Below are 13,054 nucleotides of genomic sequence, written 5' to 3' on the forward strand. Positions count from 1 at the left end.
TATAATCTATACATAAACAATCTTAAAAAACACCATGTTCTGCATGTTTTTGGTTCATTCTTGACAGCAATTGTCGCTCCAAGGCATTAGATATCCTCATGAAGGATCTCAAAGTTTTTGCCGAAGGTAATGAGGAGCTGTTCAAAGAAATGCATCAAATGTGTATGGGTTCAATCCAATAGGGATCATACGGCACTCTCTATGTGTGGAGATATAATGTCTCAATCAGATTTTGCATAATAATGGCATATCTACAGAGAATTTATTCAATAATGGATATTTCTTTAAAGAACAATCTATTGAATCTCATAATACGCAGAGATAATAATCTTCCAAAAGCCACAAGAGACCTCAATTTCTGAAATTCTTGTTACAATAATTCCTCAAAAGCTCCTTCACCCAGCTAGTCATGGCCAAAACCAAAAGTTCCAGCCATCTGTATAAACAGAAACCAAAAGGCATAAAAGTAAGACAATTTGTAACAGTTGTAAGTGAAAACAATAACCGATTACAGCTAGCCAACATGCTAATCTAATGATTCCAGAGTACAGCCGCTATACTCTACACTCTTGAACATTCAACATAGTTTCAGCTGTTGTAAAGGTCGTCAAAACTACCACAACTGCAAATATCAAAAGAATATGAATGAACGATAAGAAACCCCACATAGAGCTTAGATTACAAGAGTCAATATTTAGTGATATAAATAAACTTAATGCTTACCGACGGTAGTTTCTGGGTTTAACCCTGCAATATTTCTGGCAACATCAATAGGATCAACGTTTGCAAGACTGCAATGCAAACAGAGGAAAACAAATTAATAGAATACCCTTAGACCCGAATCATCCATCCTCTGATAATAAATAAAAAATTATATATGCCACAAATATTTTTCAGAAACGGAGTACTGCCACTCTTTATGGGCCATGCTCCCCACCAAACATTCGGTTAATCTTTTCTTTGAGGGATGCAGCCTGCATTGTGGCATAGACAACATTAATTAAACAACACTATATTCACCCAATCCCTTCCCCCCACCAGACACTAGTTACGAACGGGCCAACCCCACCTCTGCCATTTTCCAAGGTCTCAGGCGTGGAACGTTGCTGATTTTCAGAGATGCCTTTACGTTGTTGATAAACGAGAGTAGCAAAAACCCTAGCTTGATGTATTTGCAGCGATGTCAGACCAGCTAGGAAAAAAGAAATCTGAAAGAAAAAAAAAAGCCATCCAAGTTTTCCAAAAATGGGCCACCTAGGCGGGCTAGGCGGATCCTTATTATTTTATTTTATAAATAGTATAGCCGGACGGCTATACGCCCGAAACAATATATTTAAAAGGTATGGCCGCGCGGCGGTACTCGTTAAATAATATATTTTAAAGGTATAGCCGATCGGCGGTACTCCTTAAATAATATATTTAAAGAGTATAGCCGCTCGGCTATACCCTTGAGGTCAATATGTCAATATGTCAATATGAAATAGAAATAACAATCGCTACTCGACGAAGATCTATTTCCGGATCAGAAAGCAAAATTTCCTTGAGGCCATTGACAAGTGAGAACATCAATTTTTTTTAAGCTTCCTATAATCCATACATGAACAATCTCTGAAAAAATACCATGTTCTGCATGTTTTTGGTTCATTCTTGATAGCAATTGTCACGCCAAGGCATTAGATATCCTCATGAAGGATCTCAAATTTTTTGCCAAAGGTAATGAGGAGCTGTTAAAAGAAATGCATCACATGTGTATGGGTTCAATCCAACAGGGATCATAAGGCACTCTCTATGTGTAAAGATACAATGTTTATGAGGAAGAATATGATGAAAGAACTCAGGCAAATAATTTAGGCAAATCCAGTTTTCCGTGGCATACTGAAGTATCCTAGCATCAAAAGTCATAGATTACATAAACTCATTAACCAAAGGTAATGCTTCCTCTCTAGTTTTGGTCTTCCTTTCTATTTTGTGATTGCATATGTTCATACATATGCCTGTGCGCGTTTGTGTGAGAGAAAGAGTACTTGTTATTCTCATATTTAGTAAAAGATTTAGTCACTTTCAGTTTTTTGTAATTGGGAGAGACACTGACTTGTGTGTTTAACTTGACAGCTTGAATTGGCAGCATTAACAGTGTAAAGACCCTCGTCCAAATCCAGTCATTAAGACTCTTTTCGTTGATCATGTTTGTGAACCACAGGAAAATGTTCCTTTGCCTCAACCAATTGAAAACAATTTGGAAGTAAGATATGTTATGGTGACATAAATTTTTTTTCCTAAGTATCTGTCCTCATTAACCAATGTCCTGCTCAGTGTCTACACTCACTGATTTTGGTCCAAATCCAGTTATTAAAACCCTTTTCATTGATCGTGTTTGTGAACGGCAGGACTGTTTGTCTTTGTCTCTATCGACTAGGAACAGTTTGAAAGTAAGATATGTTCTGGTAAACTGAAATTCTTTTCGTATTGGTCCTCATTAACCAATGTTTCCTGCTCATCAGCCATACTAGCTGATTTTCTTTTTCTATTTTTAAACAAGATTTTGTTTAGTCTTTCTGGTTTCTTCTAAGATTGCTCTAAACTTCTGTGTTTAGCACAAGCAACATCAAATCCACTTCCAACTTCTTCTGCTGAGCCAAAAATTTATCTGTAACACAAGATGCGCTCTCCAGGAGCAGTATCTCTCAATGCTGCAGAGAGCCCAGGCATTTTTTTTTAGTTCTTCAAGTGATGTTGTTGGGTACTGGTACCCTCTAATTTATGTTTGAAATGTGTCGTCATTTTACACATTGCATAGTTGTTATTATTAACTTTTGATTAAATTTTTGTGGCTACAGCTATAGAGGTTATTGACTATCCATGCTTGTCCAAAAAAATGTTCTTTCTGATTTTGGATGAGGTAATCTGAATCAATTTTATGTACAGAATTACATAATTATAGAACTTGTGTATCTTGACCTTGGTTTTCTTTCATTTGTTTAGGTAAAATCAACTGTCACTGATCCTGGCCAAAGTCACCTGACCGCGGTTGCCATACCCAATGTTTTGCCCACTACTTTTGCCCTGACACTAAATGAGGGCTCATCTCCAATGAGCATGGATTTTCATCCCACCTGGCAGACTCTTCTTCTACGTTAAGTAATAAGAAACTATGTTCTTTTTTTTCTTCTTTTTTTCTCCCATCGTTTATAAGTTTCCTGTCTTTTTAGGATGATCATGTACGGTAACTAGTTTTGACAGTTCACTAACGAATCCTGCTGATGTGATTCTTCAGTTGGAACCTGGGGGTGTTGGAGACATAGGACTATGGGATGTTAGTTCAGGGAAAAAGTTGCTTTCAAGAAATTTTAGAGTCTGGAATCTTGATGCAGGCCCGATGGCCTTAAAGGTGCATCTGCTTCTGGATTATGTACTAGTCTTTCAACCTTACTAATATGATCCGAAATTTGAACCAATGCCAATTATTTCAGGAAGCTCTGGTCAAAGATTCATATGTATCTGTTAATCGTATCCGACAGAGTCCTGATGGTTCTGTATTTGGTGAGAATGTTCTCATACTTAAAATGGTATGGAGTTGCTGATTTTCAGTTCTTGTAGTTCACATTCACTGCCGTCGTGTTCTTCAATGAACAGGGGTTGCATATGCAAAGCGCATTGTGCAATTACATTCTTATAATGGAGGCAACAACAATTGGAAGTAAGTTATGAAAAAGAACACAAATTCTCAAGGAAACTGCAACTTTTGAGTATGTGACTATAAACCCAACCCATCATTTTTCTTACGTAGATTGATGCTCACTTAGGAAGTGTAAATGATTTTGGCATTCTTTTCCCCTCACTACCAACTTTTGGTCATAACTTGTGCTGATGACAAGACCGTCAAGGTTGGTTTCATTAATGTATGTTTAAGGTTTGGGATATATTTTGTAGCCAAAGACTGTTTACTTTTGAAGGTCATGAAGCTCCTGTCTATTCTGTCTGTCCGCATACCAAAGAAAATGTCCATGTAAGGGCCACTTTGGGTATTGATGTTGTGGTTCTGGTGATGTTTTTGTTTTGAATCATCTGATTTACTTTCTGGTTCCTGCAATATATTATCCAACACTTTTTTACATGCTTCATGCCTAAGTTGTCTTTTCAACATCAGTGGATGGCAAGATCAAAATATGGTTATATGATAGGTTTGAAGGCAGTGCGGTACCAAACTGGCACATAGTGCTGATGTTCAAAGGTTTAACTTATATGGCCTGTGATTCCCATCTTTTATTTCCTGATTGATATCTTTGGGTGAATATAGTAATGTTAGTTTTGATTGAGGTCATGTAGGCTTTTTTTCATGTGGGATCAGCCAAGGAGGGAAACAATCAGAGCCAGGAGCGACCAACTGTAAAAACATGGATTTGTTTTTTTGTTTTTTATATTAAGAGAGATTACATGAGCCACAACTAAACCAACATCTTCCATTGCAAAAATGCGATGAAGTGAGCATTGAACTCCTCTCAAAGACTTTTTTTATACTTATTTTGTTCGAACTACACAAATATAAGAAATCCAGGCCTAGATTTCTTCTTTATGTCTTCTTTATGAATTTCTGACTCCTCAATCTTCTGCTTTCAAATACTTCATTCCTAGTCCTAGATCGAGGACACAATACAAAGATCATAGTAACCAGTACTGTGTTGTCTACTGGACTGCTAATCCTGGGCCTAACCCTGCTATTATATGTGAGGAAGAGCCGGCAACAAATATATGGTAAGCTATTTGATTTTCTACTCTTCTGCCCCTCCATCTTCTAAGATAGGTAGGTTCAGTTCTATAGAAATTTTTTGCTGTTGCCTCTCTGGTTTCTAAGCTAAGGTTCCATGCTACATTATTTACTTCACTACGTACTTCACAGGAGAACTGAAGCCCGGCCAAAAGGAAGATCTGGAATTACCATTATTTGACTTGGCCGCTGTTGTTTGTGCAACCAAAAACTTTTCAAACAACAATAAACTTGAAGAAGGTGGTTTCGGATCAGTCTTTAAGGTAAAATCAAATACAGTTCTTCCTACAGTTAGCAAGGTAAAATCAAATACAGGACTAAGGTGGTGTAATTTTTATTTTTTTTATTTTTATTTTTTTCTGTTCTTCGTGGGTTGGTTTTGTGTTCCTATGCAAGAGGAGGAGGAGACAAATCTTTCAATTATTTTTTTTCTATCAGCAAACAAGAGGGCATGATTAAATATCAAAATCTATAACAGAAATAAAATATCCAAAGAATGAAAAGCAGTCCAACCAAGAAGAACCATCAATGGATGAATATTGAATGCATAAAGATTTATTAAGTTTCAAGCAAGAAGAACCAAACCAATCAATCTATTGCTTAACCAAACCAGAAATAAATAGTCAGAATTTGAGATTGGGGCCTAAAAACCGAACCTTGTTATTGGCAAGACCACCGAAACTCCATGATAGGATAGCTTCATCATTTCCTTCCACCGAGGACAGACACCAAGTCAGCAAATTTTGTATTTAGGGTTCCCATGACTTGTGCTTGCTTCGGCTTCCAAATCTCAATCTCAAGCTCAAATTTGCAGGTAAACTTTTTCAATTTCGGGTTGCAGACTTTCAGTCAATCGCAGTGTTCAAAAAATGGGGCTAGGCGGACGGCTAGGCGGCTAGGCGGCTAGGCGGCTAGGCGGGCGCTAGGCGGCTAGGAGGGTGCTAGGAGGCTGGGCGGGCCTCCTAGGCGGGTTGGGTCATTTTCCGGTGTTGAACAAGGAGGACGAAGCAGCCGAAACTTGACTGCGTCTGCAAGCTCCGTCGTATGCGAGTGCAAGCTTCGTGTTTGTTCAACTGTATTCAAATAGTATAGCCGAGCGGCTATACCCTTGAAATATTCGAATATATGAATAAAGAGTATAGCCGAACGGCTATACTTTTAAAATATCCAAATGTATTTAGAAAGTAAAGCCGCGCCGGGCTAGAGTTATTTATTCAATTATTTTATTTACACGTGCGATATAAGGGAATGAAAATTTAAATTCTTTCTAATACCTCCCATTCTAATGATTTTAAGCTATTATCTCATTGGGCAAGAATAAAAAATGAATTTTATTTATAACAAATAATATAGGTTAAACCCATAAATACAACAACAACAACAAAATCCCTCATCATTTTGTGGATCAAAGGATGTTGAATTTCATAGTATAAAATTGCTTGTATAGCAATTTACTTTCTAGAAGAAAAATTGGATACAAAACAGTTTAATGAGACAACGAAGAGAAGTTTGCAGCCTATTTTGAAAATTATTGAAGGTATCAGAGGTCATATGACATTGATATATGAACTATTCAAAATGAGAATTCAAACAACATGTGTTAGATGAGAAGTAGCATCTCATTCTTAAATATAACATGTTACTTCATTTGTCTACTAGTTGTGCCTATTGTTAAGCTGGTGCAATCAACATTCTTTCACCAAGAAACTTTTCTTGAACCTTAAAGAAATTTAGCTAGGAAAACCTTTGGTGGTCAGGGAAAGTTAAGATAGAAACAGAGGCAGAGGCAAGGCTGAAGAACAATCGTGAGCACATGTGATATTACATAAAATGTAGCGAAGGAATTAGAATGGCCATTTTCCAAATTAAGCACACATCTTATAATGAAATCATGATAGGAACTTATAACAAGCCCTCATTAGAGTACAATGTCCAAAAACACAATATGAACACCACACCACTCCACACTCAACACACATAATTGCTCTTCAGTGTTGTAAATATATATATATAAAAAAGATGAGATATCGCTTAGTACAATCAAATAGTTTTTCATTCCTCGTCGCCCAAATCATTGAACGCATTGCACAAATCATTGAGCATTTAATCCCACGTCTCCTCCACATGCACATGAAATGAGTATCCATCAACAAGAAGAACAAAATTGTCCATACCACGAAGAAATTCAAGAAATTTAGAACCCTCTCGCACATAAATTTACTAATATGAGACGCAAGCTTTGATATTTCATCGTCATTTTCATCGAAACCAGAACAATCTATGATGTCCAACATCACCAAATCTTTGCATTCGCATAGTAACGTGACAAGACCATCCTTATTAACTTTTGCACCCTTCAAATTTAAGTACTTGATATTAGGCACCAACTTCACAATTGACAATATGCCTCACGCCCATGAACAGAGCCTTTGGACAAATCTAAACCATAAAAATTCTTGCAATGTTTTTGTATAATTTCAAGTATTTTGGCCAAATTTACGAATGAACCCAATGATAACACCTCCAAATTTTCCACTTGCCAATCAGCTCTAGGTTCGTGCGTTTGTTGTCCAATACATTTATTGGTAAACTCGAAGTCACAAGGCCAGGACACCTGCACACATTCCATAACAACAAAAATGCTACATTTACATTTACAAGGAAAATTAAACTGGGTATACTTGAGGGTATGATCAAATGTCAAAATCTATAACAAAAATGCAATATCCAAAGAATGAAAAGCAGCCCAACCAAGAAGAACCATCAATGGATGAATATTGAATGCAGACAGATTTATCAAGTTTCAAGCAAGAAGAACCAAACCAATCAATCTATTGCTTAACAAACCAGAAATAAATGGTCAGAATTTGAGATTGGGGCCTAAAAACCGAACCTTGTTATTGGCAAGACCATAGGAACTCCATGATAGGATAGCTTCATCATTTCCTTCCACCGAAGATAGACACCAAATCAGCAAATTTTGTATTTTTTTTTCTTGTGGGCCATGCCGTCAATCCAAAGAGAGAAGATAATAAGGCAGAGTTGGCAGAGGGAGGAATTGTTGTAGTTGTCATTGGTGTGGTGAGGTGAACATGTTGTTTGGGAGAGAGCCTCGAGAGAAGAGAATAAGGCGAGAAACTGGGAGAGGAATGGAATTAGATGAATTAAGAGTCTCATGATCTCTTCTTCTATGGACCTGACTTGTGCTTGCATCAGCTTCTCAATCTCAATCTCAAGCTCAAATTTGCCGCTAAACTCTTTCAATTTCAAGTTTCAGACTTTCAGCTAATCGCAGTGTTTAAAAAATTGGCCTAGGCTGGCGGCTAGGTGGCTAGGCGGGCGCTAGGCGCTGGAGGGCATCCTAGGCGGGTTGGGTCTTTTTTGGGTGCCGAACCTAGACGACGAAGCAGCCGAAACCGAAGAAAACAAATCGATGCTTGAGTTGATAGAGAAGCGAAATGGCTATGACTTAGACTACAACCTCCATCCTCTGCGAGTGCAAGCTTCGTGTTCGTTTCGAATATATTTAAAGAGTATAGCTGATTGGTTATACTTTTTAAATATTCGAATATATTGTATTTCAAGCTTATAGCCGGTTGGGTGTAACACCCCGACCCCAAATTTATTCAATGTTTAATTAATTTAAGTGGAATTGAAAAATTACCCGTGGGATAAGGGTATTTTGGTCATTTTCTTACCCGGAAGGAATTTGGGAATTCCGGTTGTACCGTTGCGTAGAGCACGGTGAGATGAGTCCGTAGACACGTAGTGGGCTCGAATCGGAGTTGTAACGAGAGAGATATGGTCAAATGAAGCTCAGTGGCATAATCGTAAATATTTGGAAAATGGATTTTTGGTTAAAAGACGGAAATGCCCCCGTCTGTCTCTCTCTCTCTCCCGCGCGTCTCTCCTTCTCCCTCCGCTGGTTCGCGAGCAATGGAGGCCGCCACGCTTTTGGCCGGCCGTGCTCTCGTCCGCCACCAAAGTCGACGGGCCGGTACCAAAATGACCGCCGCCGTCCTCTTCCTACCCCACCGGGTCCCGCCGCCACCGTGTCTTGGAAAACGAGGAGAAAGCGCCGGTTTTGATGAAACCGCCGGCCGTTCTCCGTCGTCCGCCGCCATTTTTGGCAATCAAGGTATGGAAATTCATCCCTTCGCATGATCTAGCTGATGGTTGGGTAGGATTTCTTAAATTTTGAGGCTAGGTAGCTCGATCTACGGATTGAAATTCGGCCGGTTTTGCGATCGCGATTCCGCCACTTCCGGTCAGTTTTGGGGTATGTCCAAGAACAAAAGTGACTCCAAATTAGGTGTATTACCTAGGCAGGAGTCTTGGTTCACGATTTGGAGGATTTCGGCGATGCGATATCGCTAGACACCCACGCGCGCCGGCGCGTGTGGCAGCGCGTGGGCACTGTAGCTGAGGGCATTTCTGTCCCATTGTGATCCTCTCGATGTCACGAGCGCGTAGGTGTGCTCGGATCTCATTTTGGATACCGTTAGAGTTCCGAACGGATATCGCATATCGCGTATTTTCCGGGTTCGCTAGGTTTGGACCGTTGGATGGTCCTGAAGATATAATATGTTGATCTAGGTATTACCAGGATCGTATAGGATTCGACGGATCGTAAAATGGAGTCCCGGATACTCCGAAAATGCCAACCCTAGGGTTAGGGTTTAGCGACCGTCCGATCGTGCGATCGTGAGCGATCCGACCGTCCGATCTGGACCAAACTTGCAGGACGTGTGTCCTAGAGCCTGTAGAACCTATAGGAACTTTCGGATCGGAATTTGGAGGTCGTGGGCCCCGCGGGCCCGTTTGACCAAGTTTGGGTAGTTTGACCCTGGGTTGACCGCTAGACTTTCCTTGTAGTTCTACCATCCCAGGAGGGCTAGAATGACCTTAGTGACAGGTCTCGAGCGTTGTTGAGTGAAACGGGACCGTGAGCTTAAGTTATAAATTAGTGAAATTAAATGGGGGAGTTTACGGTATGCTTTATTTGTGGAGGTTTATATAAGTTTAGAAATTATTTTATATAATTAATTGTGTGGATGTTTAAAAGTAAATAAAACGATTGAATGTTAGCTTACAGTGCTATACGACTACCCTAATGCACTTCCATATTGTGATCATGTTGAGGGTGGTGAGAATGTAGCTATGCCCACAGGAGGTCGCACGCGCCTTTGGATTAGCCGGCGTGTTGCGGACCCCATACGTGGCGGGCCCGACGTATGAGGAGATGTGGTTGTGCGAGGGTGGTGAGAATGTAGCCAGCCCAGGAGGTCGCACGCGCCTTTGGATTAGCCGTGTTGATGCACCCCATACGTGGCGGGTGCGTCCCGACGATGAGGAGATATGGTTGTGTGAGGGTGGTGAGAATGCAGCCAGCCCAGGAGGTCGCACGCGCCTTTGGATTAGCCGGCGTGTTGGACCCACACGTGGCGGGTGCCCCGGACGATGAGGAGATATGGTTGTGTGAGGGTGGTGAGAATGTAGCCAGCCCAGGAGGTCGCCGCGCGTCTTTGGATTAGCCGGCAGTTGATGACCCACGTGGCGGTGCGTCCGACGTATGAGGAGATATGGTTGTGTGAGGGTGGTGAGAATGTAGCCGAGCCCAGTGAGGTCGCATGCGTCTTTGGATTAGCCGGCGTGTTGGACCCCATACGTGGCGGTACGTCCCGACGTATGAGGAGATGTGGTTGTGCGAGGGTGGTGAGAATGCAGCCGCCCGGAGGTCGCACGCGCCTTTGGATTAGCCGGCAGTTGACAAACCCCATACGTGGCCGGGTGCGTCCGCGTATGAGGAGATATGGTTGTGTGAGGGTGGTGAGAATGTAGCCAGCCCAGGAGGTCGCACGCGTCTTTGGATTAGCCGGCGTGTTGATGCACTCCCATACGTGGCGGGTGCCCCGACGATGAAGGGAGATGTGGTTGTGCGAGGGTGGTGAGAATGTAGCCGTGCCCAGGAGGTCGCACGCGCCTTTGGATTAGCCGGCGTGTTGCACCCACACGTGGCCGGGTGCGCCCACGTATGAGGAGATATGGTGTGTGAGGGCTGGTGAGAATGCAGCCGTGCCTGGTGAGGTCGCACGCGCCTTTGGATTAGCCGGCGTGTTGATGGCCCCATACGAGGCCGGGTGCGTCCCGTCGTATGAAGGGTGATATTGTGATTGTGTTTGGTGAGTTGTAAATGATAAATATTAGAATGTATGTAATTGTGTGGTGGTAATGGTTTATTGATAGTAGGAGCCAGGATAGATATGAAAGAGCTACGTGTGGCTTGATCTCTTAGTAGGGTACGTAGGCAGCCTGAAGTTACTAGGTGCAGCCACATATTAGGCCCCACTTAGGTGGTCTTTTTGGGATTGGCTTGGACCTCGTTGTTGGTCCCAAAACTTGGTTGAATTGGGGCTTGTCCTGGGGACTAAGTGAGTAAAGGTGCGCGTGAGTAGATTTTGAAATTGTTATATGCATGTTTGATGCATTAAGTTATTTTAAAACTTTGTGGGCAGTTTTGCTAGAATCATTTGAAGGCCGGAGGCCATTTATTTAAATTGCATGAGATTATTTTGTGCATGCTGCCGGTTGGGTTATAAAATGCGTTTTATGCAGGTGGAAATTTTGGGAAAATGTTCAATTTATAGGGAGACTCGAATTTTGAAAGTCTCGTGCCCTTAGTCCTCTCGTAAACGAGGACATAGATTTAAGGAGTGAACCCGGCTTGGGTGTGATGCCGGGTCTCCGCAGGTTTCTCGGGTTCAGGAAATTCGGGACGGGTCCTGTCATTGGGTATACTCTTTAGATATACAATTTTGTCATATCGTTTTAGGGTTTGGAGATAAAATACCACTTTAGTTCATTGGGCTAGAGTTATTTCTTCAATTCTTTTATTTGTATAAGCGATATTGGGGAATGATAATTTAAATACTTTTCAATACCTTCCATTCTAATGATTTCCAGCTATTAGCCTATTGGGCAAGAATAAAAAAAAATGTATTTTATTTATAACAAATAACACGGGCTAAACCCATAAATACAACAACAAAAAATAGGGATCCGCCAACATTTTGTGGATCAAATACTATTGAATTTCATATTGTAAAATTGCTTGTATAGGAATTTACTTTCTACAATGTCCATCGTAATAACGAACTAAACCCAATTACTGCCTTTTTCTCATTGCACTTGACAACCCTGCTCTTCTGCTATGAGATATATTAGTCCACGCTGTATTTTATGCAAATGAAAAATTGGATACAAAACTGTCTAATGAGACAACGAAGAGAAGTTTGCAGCTCTGTTTTGAAATAAATCGAAGGTAATGGAGGTCATATGGCATTGATATACGAAGTATTCAAAATGAGAATTCAAACAACATGTGCTAGATGAGAAGTAGATCTCATTCTAACATATACCATACCCACGTGCACTTGAAATTCCCAATGTGAAGAGGGGAGGTAAGTGCAATACCTCCCTTGTAGCTCGCAAGCGTAGCAGATCCAACCTTTCATGAGGATGTTTGTTTGATAAAGAAGCAAGCTGCATCCAAACATACATTAGTACTGGCAATCACAGTCCACAATATACTCAATTTTAATAAAGAGAAATATAAAGTTACCCATAAGCTGAAGCACTCAGGATCTTGTGGTGAAGGCATCATCGCTTCCCCGCCCAGAAGTCTCTCAAGTTTTCTTCGATCTATAAAGAGATGCTATCATACATCAAAAGGGCACCTAGGGATACTTAACACAAGAATAGGGGAAGAGACCATTCTTATGTACACTGGCATTACATGTAGGATAATCTCCCAAGTCTCAAGTACCTCTGTGTTAGATTTGATGGGGGAGATGGTGTCTCAATGGAGAAACTTTTTTCTAAGTGCCCTGTACTTGAAGATTTGACTATACTTTGGAATTTTAGAGTTGATTCAAAATCTCTGCCCCTGAATTGAAGACAAGCATTACAAATACTAGAAATAATCGTACGTTCCAACTCTTCATCAATTCCCCAAAGCTTGAAAACCTGATTATCGATGTCTTCAGTTGGTGCTCATATGCCATTTTATGTTTTCTAAAATTTGCAGCCAAAATTCGTCCCTATAGGCTTCCAGTACGTGAAAGTCTAGCCTGTGATTACCTTGTGCCTCCGGTTACTATAGGAATTTCCAATGTTACGTATCTTTCTCTTCTAGCTTCTAGTTTGGATGGTTTATTTTTGCTTGCTATCTTTAAACTTTTGAAACAGTTGGAGCTAGGACTCATTCATTCTAGTTACTGGACATTGCTC

The 13,054-nt window shown here is 40.8% G+C and overlaps 1 long non-coding RNA gene and 1 pseudogene across 1 annotated transcript; both read right to left on the minus strand.

The window, feature by feature from the left end:
• Positions 1-214: 214 nt before the first annotated feature.
• On the minus strand, positions 215-5,794 carry LOC148919480 (uncharacterized). The gene is made up of 3 exons (XR_016123708.1): positions 5,422-5,794; positions 724-791; positions 215-622 (listed from the first exon to the last, which is right to left on the minus strand). It is a non-coding gene; the product is annotated as an uncharacterized LOC148919480 (long non-coding RNA).
• Positions 5,795-6,817: 1,023 nt separating this feature from the next.
• On the minus strand, positions 6,818-7,976 carry LOC148919481 (uncharacterized; annotated as a pseudogene).
• Between the last annotated feature and the right edge of the window lie 5,078 nt (positions 7,977-13,054).

The sequence above is a fragment of the Prunus mume genome, linkage group LG2 (assembly GCF_029339155.1).
Source record: "Prunus mume cultivar Tortuosa linkage group LG2, ASM2933915v1, whole genome shotgun sequence".
Taxonomy (NCBI): domain Eukaryota; kingdom Viridiplantae; phylum Streptophyta; class Magnoliopsida; order Rosales; family Rosaceae; genus Prunus; species Prunus mume.